The following is a 14,329-nucleotide window of genomic DNA, read 5'->3' on the forward strand; positions in this document are numbered from 1 at the left end:
CATTGAACTACTTGCGAGGAAAATATGACCATGCTGCCTTGAGAAATGGCTGAGTTACAGTCTTTGGAACTGTGATCGTCTGAATTCTTATAAACTGAACTTCTTAAGTAAAGGTTTAGGTGTTTTAAACCACTTGTACACCAAAAAAGGTACTTTTCAGACAATAGTAACTCTTTTTAATCATAATCAAACAAAAGAAAGCGTTTTAGACACTGAAAAATGTGACAAGAACTACCATGCTATTCCTTTGGAAAAAAATCCAAGATCGCGGAGGTAAAAAGAGGGTACATTAACTAACTTTTGAACCATTCGTGCATAAGCCATGAACCTTATTACACTGTTGTGCATAGCATTGAACTACTTGCGTGGAAAATATGACTATCCTGCATTGCGAAATACAGTCTTTGGAACTGTGACCGTCTTAATTTTGATAGACTCAACTTCTTAAGTAAGGATTTAGGTGTTTAAAACCATTTTTACACCACAAAAAAATTACTTTTTAGACAATAGTAACTCTTTTTATTCATAATCAAACAAAAAGAAAGCGTTTTAGAGACTGAAAATTTTGATCTTTGGAAAAAATTCAAGATGGCGGAAATAAATAGAGGGTCCCCTAACGCTACCCCACGTAACTTTTCTCTCATTCATTCTTAAGCAAAGAGACGTGTGATATTATTGGCCATTGGATTGAACTAGTTTGGTATGAAATATAAAGTTATTTAATTTAGAAAGAACAGAGTCTTAGGGGATGAAACATTGCGGCAGCATATGAACCATCGCCGAGGGGATATAAACCTTCCTTGAGAGAATGTGAAATAAGGTGGTGCATTAACCCTAACCCTATCTAACTTTTGAACCATTCGTGCTTAAACCATGAACCTTATTACACTCTTGTGCATAGTATTGAACTACTTGCGTGGAAAATATGGCTATCTTGCATTGCGAAATGACTGAGTTACAGTCTTTGAAACTTTGATCGTCTGAGTTTTTAAAGAAAGAACTTCTTAAGTCAAGGTTTAGGTTTTTAAACCCATTTGTACACCAAAAAAACTCTTTTCAGACAAAGGTGACTCTTTTCAATCATAGTCAAACAATAAGAAAGCGTTTTAGACAATGAAAATTTTGACCAAAAGTACAATGCTACCCCTTTGAAAAAAAATCCAAGATGACGGAAATGAAAAGAGGATGCCTTAACCCTAACCCTATCTAACTTTTGACTTATTCATGCACAAGCCATTACACTTCTCACACTAGTGGACATTGGATTCAACTAGTTTGATGTGAAACAAGAACATATTTCCTGCGGAAGCTACAGAGTTATAGGGGTTGGAAGATTACGAGAGGATATCAAATATCGCCGGTGGGATATGGAGAATCGCTGAGGGGATGTGAACCAAGGTGGTACGTTAACCCTAACCCCATCTAACTTTTAAACCATACAAGCTTAAGTCATGAATTTTTCACACAATTATTCATTACATTGAACTAGTTTGGTATGAAATATAAAGTTATTTCATGCAGAAAAAACAGAGTTATAATGGTTGGAAGATTGAGAGCCTGCACAGCTGATTTGCCCACGTATGCTGATTTGACCCCTTTTGCTGCTGAACTGCCCACCTTGCGTGCTGATATGCCCTTGTATGTTATAAGGTCATTCGGGACTGAAAAGAAAACAACAAACATTAAGGTAGCAAAAACAATAGAGTATTGGAACTATAAATGACAATGGATTTCATTCAGGAATAACAGAGCTCCGATCTTCCAAAGTGTGACCATTTAAATTGTAAAAATTACTGAATTTTTTAACTTAAGGTTTACGCGTTTGAAGCGATTTGTACACCGAGGAACTACTTTTAAGCCAATATCAACTCTTTTTAATGATCATTAAACAATAGGAAAGCGTCTTAGACACTAACAATTTTGACCAAAAGTACCATACTACCCCTTTGGAAAAAATCCAAGATGACGGAAATGAAAAGACGTTGCCTTAACCCTTAACCCAATGTAACTTTTAACCCTTCCCCATTGAAGCCATGAAATTTGTCACACTATTGGGTATTACATTGAACTACTTGTGTGATAAATATGAGTATATTACATTACGGAATGACAGAGTTCCAGTCTTTGGAACTGTGAGCATCTAAATCTTGAATGACTGAGATTCTTAAGTCAAAGTTTAGGTGTTTAGAACCATTTGTACACCAGAAAAAGTAATTTTGAGAATATAGTAACCCTTTTTATTGATAAGCAGACAATAAGAAAGCGTTCTAGATAAAAGCACCATGCTACCCCTTTGGAAAAATTTCCCAGATAGCGGAAATGAAAAGAAGGTCCCTTAACCCTAACCCCATCTAACTTTTGACTTATTCATGCTTAAGCCATTACACTTCTCACACTAGTGGTCATTGGATTCAACTAGTTTGGTATGAAACAAGAAGATATTTTATGTGGAAGCGACAGAGTTATAGGGGTTGGAAGATTGCCAGGGGATATGAACCATCGCCGAGGGGATATGAACCAAGGGGGTAGGTTCACCCTAACCCCATCTCACTTTTAAAACATTCCTGCTTAAGCCATCAAATTAATTACACCATTAAACATTGAATGGAACTAGTTTGGTATTAAGTATTACGTCATTTCGCTTAGAATTAACAGAGTTATAGGGGTTGGAAGTAGGTGAAAAATGAAATAACGAGTGTAGGTGAGAAAAACTCATTTTCAGGCTAGACAGCGCTAGAAACTTGTTTAGGGTACCACTGAGCCAACAGCAGGAGTTTGAGGGAAATTTGTAATGATTACAAAGATGGCCATGTTACCACTTTGGAAAACAATCCCACATGGCTGACATGAAAAGAGCTAGGTTAACCCTAACCCCAGCTAACGTTTGAACCATTCATGCTTAAGCCATGAAACTTGTCACACTACTGGTCATTGGACTGAGCCAGGTTAGTATGAAAGATAAATTTATTTCGAGGCGAACGCGCATTTAACAACAAAGTTACAGTGTCTCAAGGTCCTCAAGTCTTAGTGCTAGACTTAGAACTTATGTAATTTGGTCAAACTTTTCAGTCTCTAAAACGCTTTCTTTTTATTTAATTATCATTAATGAGAGTTACTATTGGCTTAAAACCAGTTTTTCGGTGTACAAATCGCTTCAAACGTGTAACCCTATGTTAAAAAATTCAGTGATTTTTACAACTTAAACGGTCACACTTTGGAAGATTGTAGCTCTGTTATTCCTAAATAAAAATCCATTGTCATTTATAGCTCCAATAGTTTATTGTTTTTCCTAGCTTAATATTTGTTGTTTTTTTTCAGGCCCAAATGACCTTACACCATACCAGGGCATATCAGCACACAAGGTAGGCAATTCAGCAGAAAAAGGGGTCAAGTCAGCAAACGTGGGCAGATCAGCTGTGCAGGCTCTCAATCTTCCAACCATTATCACTCTGTTGTTTCTGCATGAAATAACTTTACATTTCATACCATGCTAGTTAAATGTAATGAATAAAAGTGTGACAACTTCACCAACTTAAGTTTGAATGGTTCAAAAGTTAGATGGGTTAGGGTTAACCAGCCACCTCGGTTCATATTCCATTAGCGATTCTCCATATCCCAACGGCGATAATTCATATCCTCGCGTAATCTTCCAACCCCTATAAATCTGTAGCCTCCGCATGAAATATGTTCTTGTTTCATACCAAACTAGTCGAATCCAATGACCACTAGTGTGAGAAGTGTGATGGCTTAAGCATAAGTCAAAAGTTAGATGGGGCTAGGGTTAAGGCACCCTCTTTTCATTTCCGCAATCTCTGATTTTTTCCAAGGGGGTAGCATGGTACTTTTGGTCAAAATTTTCATGGTCTAAAACGCTTTCTTACTGTTTTATTATGTTTAAAAAGAGTTACCATTGTCTGAAAAGTACATTTTTGATGTACAAATGGTTTTAAATACCTAAACCTTTACTTAAGTCACAGTTCCAAAAACTGTAACTCAGTCATTTCGCAATGCAGGATAGTCATATTTTCCACGCAAGTAGTTCAATGCTATGCCCAACAGTGTAATAAGGTTCACGGCTTAGGCACGAATGGTTCAAAAGTTAGATAGGGCTAGGGTTAATGTACCACCTTGGTTCATATCCCTCGGTGATGACTGATATTTCCTCGACGATGGTTCATATCCTCCCGGAGTAGTCCAACCCTTATAACTCTGTAGTTTCTAAATGAAATAAGTTTATCTATCATACCAAACTATTTCAAATCAATGTTTCATAGTATGACAAGTTTTATGGCTTAAGCATCATTGGGGAAAAAGTAAGATGGGGTTAGGGTTAACGTACCACCCTATTTCACTTCCTCTCGGGGAACATTTATATCCCCTCGGCGATGGTTCATATCCTGTCGCAATGTTTTTGATCCCCTCAAACTCTGTTGCTTCTAAATCAAATAACTTTATATTTCATACCAAACTAGTCAATCCAATGGGCAAGTGTCACGTTTCATTGCTTAAGAATGAATGAGACAAAGTCAGGTGGGTTTAGGGTTAGGGGACCCTCTGTTTATTTCCGCCATCTTGGATTTTTTCCAAAGGAGTAGCACGGTACCTCTCGTCAAAATTTTCAATGTCTAAAACGCTTTTTTATAGTTTGATTATGAGTAAAAAGAGTTACTATTGTCTGAAAAGTACTTCTTTTGGTGTACAAATGGTTTTAAAGACGTAAACATTTACTTAAGAAGTTCAGTCGATAAAAATTCAGACGGTCACAGTTTCAAAGACTGTAACTCAGCCATTTCGCAATGCAGGATAATCATATTTTCTACGCCAGTAGTTCAATGCTATGCTCAACGGTGTATTAAAGTTCATGGCGTAAGCACGAACGGTTCAAAAGTTAGATAGGGTTAGGGTTAATGTACCACTTTGGTTCATATCCCTCGGCGATGACTGATATCTCCTCGGCGATGGTTCATATCCTCTCGGAGTCCTTCAACCCCTATTACTCTGTAATTTCTAATGAAATAGGTTTATCTTTCATAGCAAACTATTTCAAATCCATGTTTCATAGTATGACAAGTTTCATGGCTTAAGCATCATTGGGGCAAAACTTAGATGGGGTTAGGGTTAACGTACCACCCTATTTCACTTCCTCTCGGAGAAGGTTTATATCCCCGCTGCGATGGTTCATATCCTGTCGCAATTTGTTTCATCCCCTAAGACTCTGTTGTTTCTAAATTAAATAACTTTATATTTCATATCAAACTAGTTCAATCCAATGGGCAATAGTGTCGCACGTTTCATTGCTTAAGAATGAATGAGACAAGAGTTACGCGGGGTTAGGGTTAGGGGACACTCTCTTTATTTCTGCCATCTTATATTTTTTTCCAAAGGAATAGCACGGTACTTCTGGTCAAATTTTTCAGTGTCCTTAACGCTTTCTTTTTGTTTGATTATGATTAAAAAGAGTTACTATTGTCTGAAAAGGAATTTTTTTGGTGTACCAATGGTTTTAAACACGTAAAACTTTACTTAAGACGTTCAATCTATAAAAATTCAGACGGTCACAGTTCCAAAGACTGTAACTCAGCCATTTCGCAATACAGGATAGTCATATTTTCCTCGCAGGTAGTTCAATGCTATGCAAAACAGTGTAATAAGGTTTATGGCTTAAGCACGAATGATTCAAAAGCTACGGAGGGTTAGGGTTAATGTACCACCTTGGTTCATATCCCTTCACGATGATTGATATCTCCTCGGCGATGGTTGATATCCTCTCGGAGTCCTCCAACCCATATAACTCTGTAGTTTCTAAATGAAATAACTTTATATTTCATACCAAACTATTTGAAATCAATGTTTCATAGTGTGACAAGTTTCATGGCGTAAGTATCAATAAGGCAAAAGTTAGATGGCGTTGGGGTTAACGTAGCACCTTTTTTACATCCTCTCGGGAAAGGTTTATATCCCTGCGGCGATGGTTCTATCCTGTCGCAATGTTTCATCCCCTAAAACTCAGCTCTTTCTCAATTAAATAACTTCATATTTCATACCAAACTAGTTCAATCCAATGGCCAATAGTGTCACACGTTTCATGGCTTAAGAATAAATGAGACAAAAGTTACGTAGGGTTAGGGTTAGGGGACCCTCTTTTTATTTGTGCCATCTTGGATTTTTATCCAAAGGAATAGCATGGTACTTCTGGTCAAGATTTTCAGTGTCTAAAACGCTTTCTTTTTGTTTGATTACAATTACAAAGAGTTACTATTGTCTGAAAAGCACCTTTTTTGGTGTAGAAACTTTTTTCAACACGTAAACCCTTACTTAGGAATTTCAGTCTTTCAAAACTCAGATGATGACAGTTCCAAAGACTTAAACTCTGTCATTCCGTAATGCAACATACTTATATTTATCACACAAGTATTTCAATGCAATACCCTACTGTGTTACCAGGTTCATGGCTTAAGGAGGAATTTATCAAAAGTTAGATCGGGTTAGGGTTAACGTAAAACCTTGGTTCATATCCCCTTGGAGATGGTGCATATTCTCTCCCAATTATTCAAACCCTATAACGCTGTTAATTCTAAATGAAATAACGTAATACTTAAGAGAAATCTAGTTCAATTCAATGTCTAATGGTGTAGTAAATTTCAGGGCTTAAGCAGGATATGTTTAAAAGTGAGATGGGGTTAGGGTTAACCTACCCCCTTGGTTGATATTCCCTTGGCGATGGTTCATATCCCATCGCAATTTTCCAACGCTTCTAACTATGTTGGCTCCGCATAAAATATGTTATTACTTCATACCAAACTTGTCGATTCCAAGAGCCACTAGTGTGAGAAGTGTTATGGTTTAAGCATGAATAAGTCAAAAGTAAGATGGTGTTATGGTTAAGGGACCCTCTTTTTATTTCCGCCATTTTGGATTTTCTTCCAAAGGGGTAGCATGGTACTTTTGGTCAAAAGTTCCATGGTCTAAAACGCTTTCTTATTATTTGATTATCATTGAAAAGAGTTCCTATTGTCTGAAAACTACTTTTCTCGGTATAGAACTTGTTTTCAACACGTAAACCCTTACTTAAGAATTTCAGTCTTTCAAAATTCAGATCATCACTGTTCCAGAATGGAACTCTGTCATTCCGTAATGCAATATACTCATATTTATCACAAAAGTAGTTCAGTGCAATGCCCAAAAGTGTCACCAGGCTCATGGCTTAAGCAGGAATGGTTCAAAAGTGAGATGGGGTTAAGGTTAACGTACCACCTTGGTTCATATCCCATCGGCGATGGTTGATATCTCCTTGGCCATGGCGCATATTCTCTCCCAATCACGCTGTTAACGTAATACTTAACACCAAAGTAGTTCAATTCAACGTCTAATGGTGTAATAGATTTTAGGACTTAAGAAGCAATTGTTTTAAAGTGAGATGGGGCTAGGGTTAACCCTTGGTCATATCCTGTCGGCGATGGTTTATATCCCCTCGCAATTTGGATTTGTTTCCAAAGGGGTAGCATGGTACTTTTGGTCAAAAGTTTCCTTGAGTAAAACACTCTATTCTTGTTTGGCTATTATTGAAAAGAGTTGCTATTGTCTGAAAAGTACTTTTGTTGGTGTACAAAGTTACAGAGTCTCAAGGTCTCAACATCTTAGTGCTAGACTTAGAATTTATGTAGTTTGGTCAAAATTTTCAGTCTCTAAAACGCGTTCTTTTTATTTAATTATCATTAAAGAGAGCTACTATTGCCTTAAAAGTAGTTTTTCGGTGTACAAATCGCTTCAAACGCGTAAACCCTAAGTTAAAAAATTCAGTAATTTTTACAATTTAAATGGTCACACTTTGGAAGATCGTAGCTCTGTTATTCCTAAATGAAATCCATTGTCATTTATAGCTCCAATAGTTTATTATTTTCGCTAGCTTAGTGTTTGTTGTTCTTTTTCAGGCCCGTATGACCTTATAACATACAAGGGCATATCAGCACGCAAGGTGGGCAGTTCAGCAGAAAAAGGGGTCAAATCAGCATACGTGGGCAAATAAGCTGTGCAGGCTCTCAATCTTCCAACCATTATAACTCTGTTTTTTCTGCATGAAATAACTTTATATTTCATACCAAAGTAGTTCAATGTAATGAATAACAGTGTGACAACTTCATGACTTAGGATTGAATGGTTTAAAAGTTAGATGGGGTTAGGGTTAACGTGCCACCTTGGTTCACATCCCCTCGGCGATTCTTCATATCCCACCGGCGATAATTCATATCCTCTGGTAATCTTCCAACCCCTATAAATCTGTAGCCACCGCATCAAAATATGTTCTTGTTTCATACCAAGCTAGCTGAATGCAATGGCCATTAGTGTGAGAAGTGTAATAGCTTAAGCAAGAATAAGTCAAAAGTTAGATGGGGCTAGGGTTAAGGCACCCTCTTTTCATTTCAGCCATCTCTGATTTTTTCCAAAGGGGTAGCATGGTACTTTTGGTCAAAATTTTCATTGTCTGAAACGCTTTCTTATTGTTTGATTATGTTTAAAAAAAGTTACCATCGTCTGAAAAGTACTTTTTTGGCGTACAAATGGTTTTAGACACCTAAACCTGTATTTAAGAAGGTCGGTCTTTAAAAATTCAGACGGCCAAAGACTGTAACTCAGTCATTTCGCAATGCAGGATAGTCATATTATCCACGGAAGTAGTTCAATGCTATGCTCAACAGTGTAATAAGGCTCATTGCTTAAGCCGGAATGGTTCAAAAGTTAGATAGGGTTAGGGTTAATGTACCACCTTGGTTCATATCCCTCGGCGATTATTGATATTTCCTCGGCGATGGTTTATATCCTCCCGGAGTCCTCCAACCTCTATAACTCTGTAGTTTCTAAATGAAATAAGTTTATCTTTCCTACAAAACTATTTCAAATCAATGGTTCATAGTACGACAAGTTTCATGGCTTAAGCATCAATGGGGCGAAAGTCAAAGGGGTAACATGACCATCTTTGTAATCTTTTCAAATTTCCCTGAAACTTCTGCGTTCCCTAAAAATCCAAGATGGCGGAAAAGAAAAGACGGTTCCTTAACCCTAACCCAATATAACTTTTAACCCATTCCTGCTGAAGCCATGAAATTTATCACACTGTTGGGCATTGCATTGAACTACTTGTGTGATAAATATGAGTATATTGCATTACGGAATGACAGAATTCCAATCTTTGGAACTGTGACCATCTAAATTTTGAAAGACTGAAATTCTTAAGTTAGGGTTTTGGTGTTTAAAACCATTTGTACACCAGAAAAAGTACTTTTCAGACAACAGTAACCCTTTTTATTGATAATCCAGCAATAAGAAAGCGTTAAAGATAAAAGTACCATGCTAACCCTAACCCCATCTAACCTTTGACTTATTCATGGTCACTGGATTCAACTAGTTTGGTATGAAACAAGAAGATATTTTATGCGGAAGCGATAGCGTTATAGGGGTTGGAAGATTGCCAGGGGATATGAACCATCGCCGAGAACCATGAACCAAGCGGGTAGGTTCATCTTTACCCCATCTCACTTTTAAACCATTCCTTCCTAATCCATGGAATTAATTACACCATTAGACACTGAGTGGAACTAGTTTGGTGTTAAGTATTACGCTATTTCATTTAGAATTAGCAGAGCTATAGGGGTTGGGAGTAGGTGAAAAATGGGATGACGGGTGTAAGTGAGAAAAACTCATTTTAAGGTTAGAAAGCGCTAGAAACCTTTTTAGGGTACCACTGAACCATCAGAGGAGTTGGAGGGAAATTTGAAACGATTACAAAGAAGTTCAGTGTTTAAAAATTCAGACGATTACAGTTCCAAAGACCCTAACTCAGTCATTTCGCAATGCAGGATAGTCATATTTTTCAAGCAAGTAGTTCAATGCTATGCTCAACAGTGCAATAAGGTTGATGGCCTAAGCTCGAATGGTTCAAAAGTAAGATAGGGTTAGGGTTAATGTACCACCTTGGTTCATATCGCTCTGCGATCATTGATATCTCCTTGGCGATGGTTGATATCCTCTACGAGTCCTCCAACCCTTGTAGCTCTGTAGTTTCTAAATGAAATAAGTTTATCTTATCTGTTTGACTATGACGAAAAAGAGTTGCTATTTTCTAAAAAGTATTTTTTTTGGTCTACAAATGGTTTTAAACACCTAAACCTTTACTTAAGAAGTTCAGTCTATAAAAAGTCAGACGGTCACAGTTCCAAAGACTGTAAATCAGCCATTTCGAGATGCAGCATAATCATATTTTCAACGGAAGTAGTTCAATGCTATGCACAACAATGTAATAAGAATCATGGCTCAAGCACCAATGGTTCAAAAGTTAGTTAGGATTAGGGTTAATGTATCACCTTGGTTCATATCCCTCGGCGATGATTGATATCTCCTCGGCGATGGTCGATATCCTCTAGGAGTCCTCCAACCCATATAACTCTGTAGTTTCTAAATGAAATAACTTTATATTTCACAACAAACTATTTCAAATCAATGTTTCATAGTGTGACAAGTTTCATGGCTTAAGCATGAATGGTGCAGAAGTTAGATGGCGTTAGGGTTAACCTGCCACCTTATTTCACATCATCTCGGAGAATGTTTATATCCCCGCGGCGATGGTTCATATCCTGTCGCAATGTTTCATCTCTTAAAACTCTGTTGTTTCTAAATTTAATAACTTCACATTTCATACCAAACTAGTTTAATGCAATCGCCAATAGTATTACACGTTTCATGGCTTAATAATGAATGAGACAAAAGTTACGTGGGGTTAAGGTTAGGGGACCCTCTTTTTATTTCCGCTATCTTGGATTTTTTTCCATGGTACTTCTGGTCAAAATTCTCAGTGTCTAAAACGCTTTCTTTTTGTTTGATTATGATTAAAAAGAGTTACTATTGTCTGAGAAGTAATTTTTTCAGTGTTGAAATTTTTTTCAACACGTAAACCCTTACTTAGGGATTTCAGTCTTTCAAAACTCAGATGGTGACAGTTCCAGAGACTTAAACTCTGTCAATCCGTAATGCAATATACTCATATTTATCACACAAGTATTTCAATGCAATGCCCAACAGTGTTATCAGGTTCATGGCTTAAGCAAGAATGGTTCAAAAGTTAGATAGGGTTAGGCTTAACCTACAACCTTGGTTCTTTTCCCTTTGAAGATGGTGCATATTCTTTCCCGATTATTCAACCTCTATAACCCTGTTAATTCTAAATGAAATAACGTAATACGTAAGAGAAAACTAGCTGAATTCAATGTCTAATGCCGTAATAAATTTCAGGGCTTAAGCAGGATATGTTTAAAAGTGAGATGGGGTTAGGATCAACCTAGCCCCTGGGTGCATATCCTCTTGACGATGGTTCATATCATCTCGCAATTTTCCAACGCCTCTAACTATGTTGGTTCCTCATAAAATATGCTATTATTTCAGACCACGACACGTTTCATGGCTTAAGAATGAATGAGACAAAAGTTACGTGGGATTAAGGTTAGGGGACCCTCTTTTCATTTCCGCCATCTGGGATTTTTTCTATGGTACTTCTGGTCAAAATGTTCAGTGTCTAAAACGCTTTCTTTTTATTTGATTATGATTAAAAAGAGTTACTATTGTCTGAAAACTACTTTTTCCAGTATAGAACTTGTTTTTAACACGTAAACCCTTACTTAAGAATTTCAGTCTTTCAAAATTCAGATGGTCACTGTTCCAAAGACTGGAACTCTGTCATTCCGTAATGCAATATACTCATTTATCACAAAAGTAGTTCAATGCAATGCCCAAAAGTGTCACCAGGTTCATGGCTTAAGCAGGAATGGTTCAAAAGTGAGATGGGGTTAGGGTTAACGTATTAGCAGAGACTGATTCAATGCTACCAGACCGGCTGTGACTTCTTGACTGACTGATTGACTAAATGGCTGATTCACTGACTTAATGGCTGCTGAATGAAGACTGGTTAAGTGAGTTTCTGACCGACTAGTATGTTACTAACGAAATGACTGTAAGTGATTTACGAATGATTAGCTGACTGATTGACTGCTTTGGCGACCGAGAGGTGAATAAATGTATAACTGACTGGTGACTGACTGGTAGTTGACCACGTAGCTGACTGTATTTTTTTGTAGTGACCGAGTGCCTGACTGAATGACTGACTGACAGGTTGATCGGCCGGCTAACTGACCTTTTGACCGACTAGGGATTGACTACGTAACTTAATGCTAACTTACTAACAGGCTGGATAACTTACTAACTGACTGATTAGTGGCCGAGTGATTGATTGACAGGTACCTAACTAGCTAATGGACTCGCTGACGGACTTGTAATTGACAGAAGGACTGACTGATTCACTGACTGACTGGTTGAGTTTTCCTCACCGACTGATAGTTCACTGCCTCAGTGCCTGGCTGACAGAATCACATGTTGACTGAGTTACAGTTACTTCACTGGTTCACTCCCTTTGTGGCCGACTTACTAATTAACTTATTGATTAACGACTGATTCACCGACCCAGTTGCACCTGGAGGGCCGACTGACTTGTGACTAACTACCTAATTTATCCCTTGTATTAATAAGTGACTGAGTCTCTGGTACTTGATTGGCCAGCTGACAGGTTGATTGACTTCCTGACCCATCTAACGTTTAAAACATTAATGCGTCAAATCTTGCCCAACGCGAGCTACAAAGACGGTTTTCAAAAATGTATCTCGAAACAAGCCAGTCGCTGAGTTAGTCAGTGAATTTTCAAATACCCACTTAGACTTCAGTCAAGGAGTTATTCGGCCTGTTTGCCACTCGCTTAACCAGTCACTCTTCATTCAGTCGCCTTCGAGCCGGTGAATTAGCCGTTCAGTCATCGAGTCACTCAACCAGAAAGTCAGTCAGTCAAGTACTAGTGAATCAGTCACCCATTCACTGAGTCAGTCAAGAACTAGTCACAGACACACCTAATCACAAGTCAGTCAAGGATTCAGTACACCAGTCATCCAGTCGGTCAGCCAGTAAATCTTAATTCAGCAGCCATTAAGTCATTGAATCAGCCATTTAGTCAATCAGTCAGTAAACCAGTCACAGCTGGTTGGGCAGCATTGAATAAGTCAACCAGTACGTTGGCTAAGCAGTCATCGTATATGAGAACGATCCTTCGCAGTAAAGCACTATTTGAGCAATAGTGAAAATCAGACCTGAAAAAAATTTCAGGCCTGTACGGGATTCGAACCACTGACCTCTGCGATACTAGTGCAGCGCTCTACCAATTGAGCTAACAAGCCAACTGGGAGCAGGCCATCAAATTAATTCGATATAAACCCGTGGATGATAAATCAAACAACAACAAACATATGAAACATATGTGTGAACTGCGGTTATGAGACGTATATGAGAACGATCCTTCGCAGTAAAGCACTATTTGAGCAATAGTCATCGGTCAGCTAGTCACTCAGTTACCAGTCGGTCAACAAGTGAGTGAAGAAGAACCAGGGAGTCAGTCGACTCCCTTAAGTATCCCTTAAGTAGCCGACTCACTTAAGTATCAGTGAGTCAGTCATCCATTTAGTCAGTCAGTCAGTCACCAGTCAATAAGCCAGTGATTCACCACTAGGTAGGGAAGGCAGTTGACCAGTCATGTAACCACTTAATAACTGGTTGTTCAGTTAACGATTTCGTCAGCCAGTAAGCCTCTATGTCACCAATTAGGCATGCAGTCACGGATTGGACAGGAAGTGAGCTACAAAGTCTGAAAGCCGGTCAAGTGTTACTGAGTCAGTCAACCGTTCAGTCATCCAGGTCAGCCAGTCAGTAAGCAGTGAATTACCGACTCAGAAAAGAGTCGGTCAGCAGATCACCTTACTAATCAGATAGCCAGTTACCACTGGTTCCGTCAAACTTTCAATCAGCCAGTCAAACAAGAAGCCAGTCAGTGACCGGTCAATTAGCAAATCACTCACCAGTCGCTTTAAAAATCATTTAAACAATCAGATAGCAAGTCAAGTACCACTGGCTTAGTTAACTATTCAGTCATTCAATCAGTCAAACAGCCAGTCATCCAGTCAGTTGCCAGTCAGCCACTCAATCACCAGTCCTTGAGCAAGTCAGTACACTAATCATACAGCTAGTCAAGTTCCTTTGAGTCAGTGAAACATTCAGTCAGCGAGTCACTCAACTAGGCAGTCAGCCTCTAAGTCAGTAGTAAATTAGCCACTAAGTCTTTAGTCGGTAAGCCAGTCAGTTAACCAGTCACCCTTACCCGCAGCCAGTGAGTGAACCATGTAGGCAACCACTCAGCAGGCAATGAGCAACTCAGTCACACGGCAGTCAGTAATTCTCTTAACCAGTT

The sequence above is a fragment of the Stylophora pistillata genome, chromosome 3 (assembly GCF_964205215.1).
Source record: "Stylophora pistillata chromosome 3, jaStyPist1.2, whole genome shotgun sequence".
Taxonomy (NCBI): Eukaryota; Metazoa; Cnidaria; class Anthozoa; order Scleractinia; family Pocilloporidae; genus Stylophora; species Stylophora pistillata.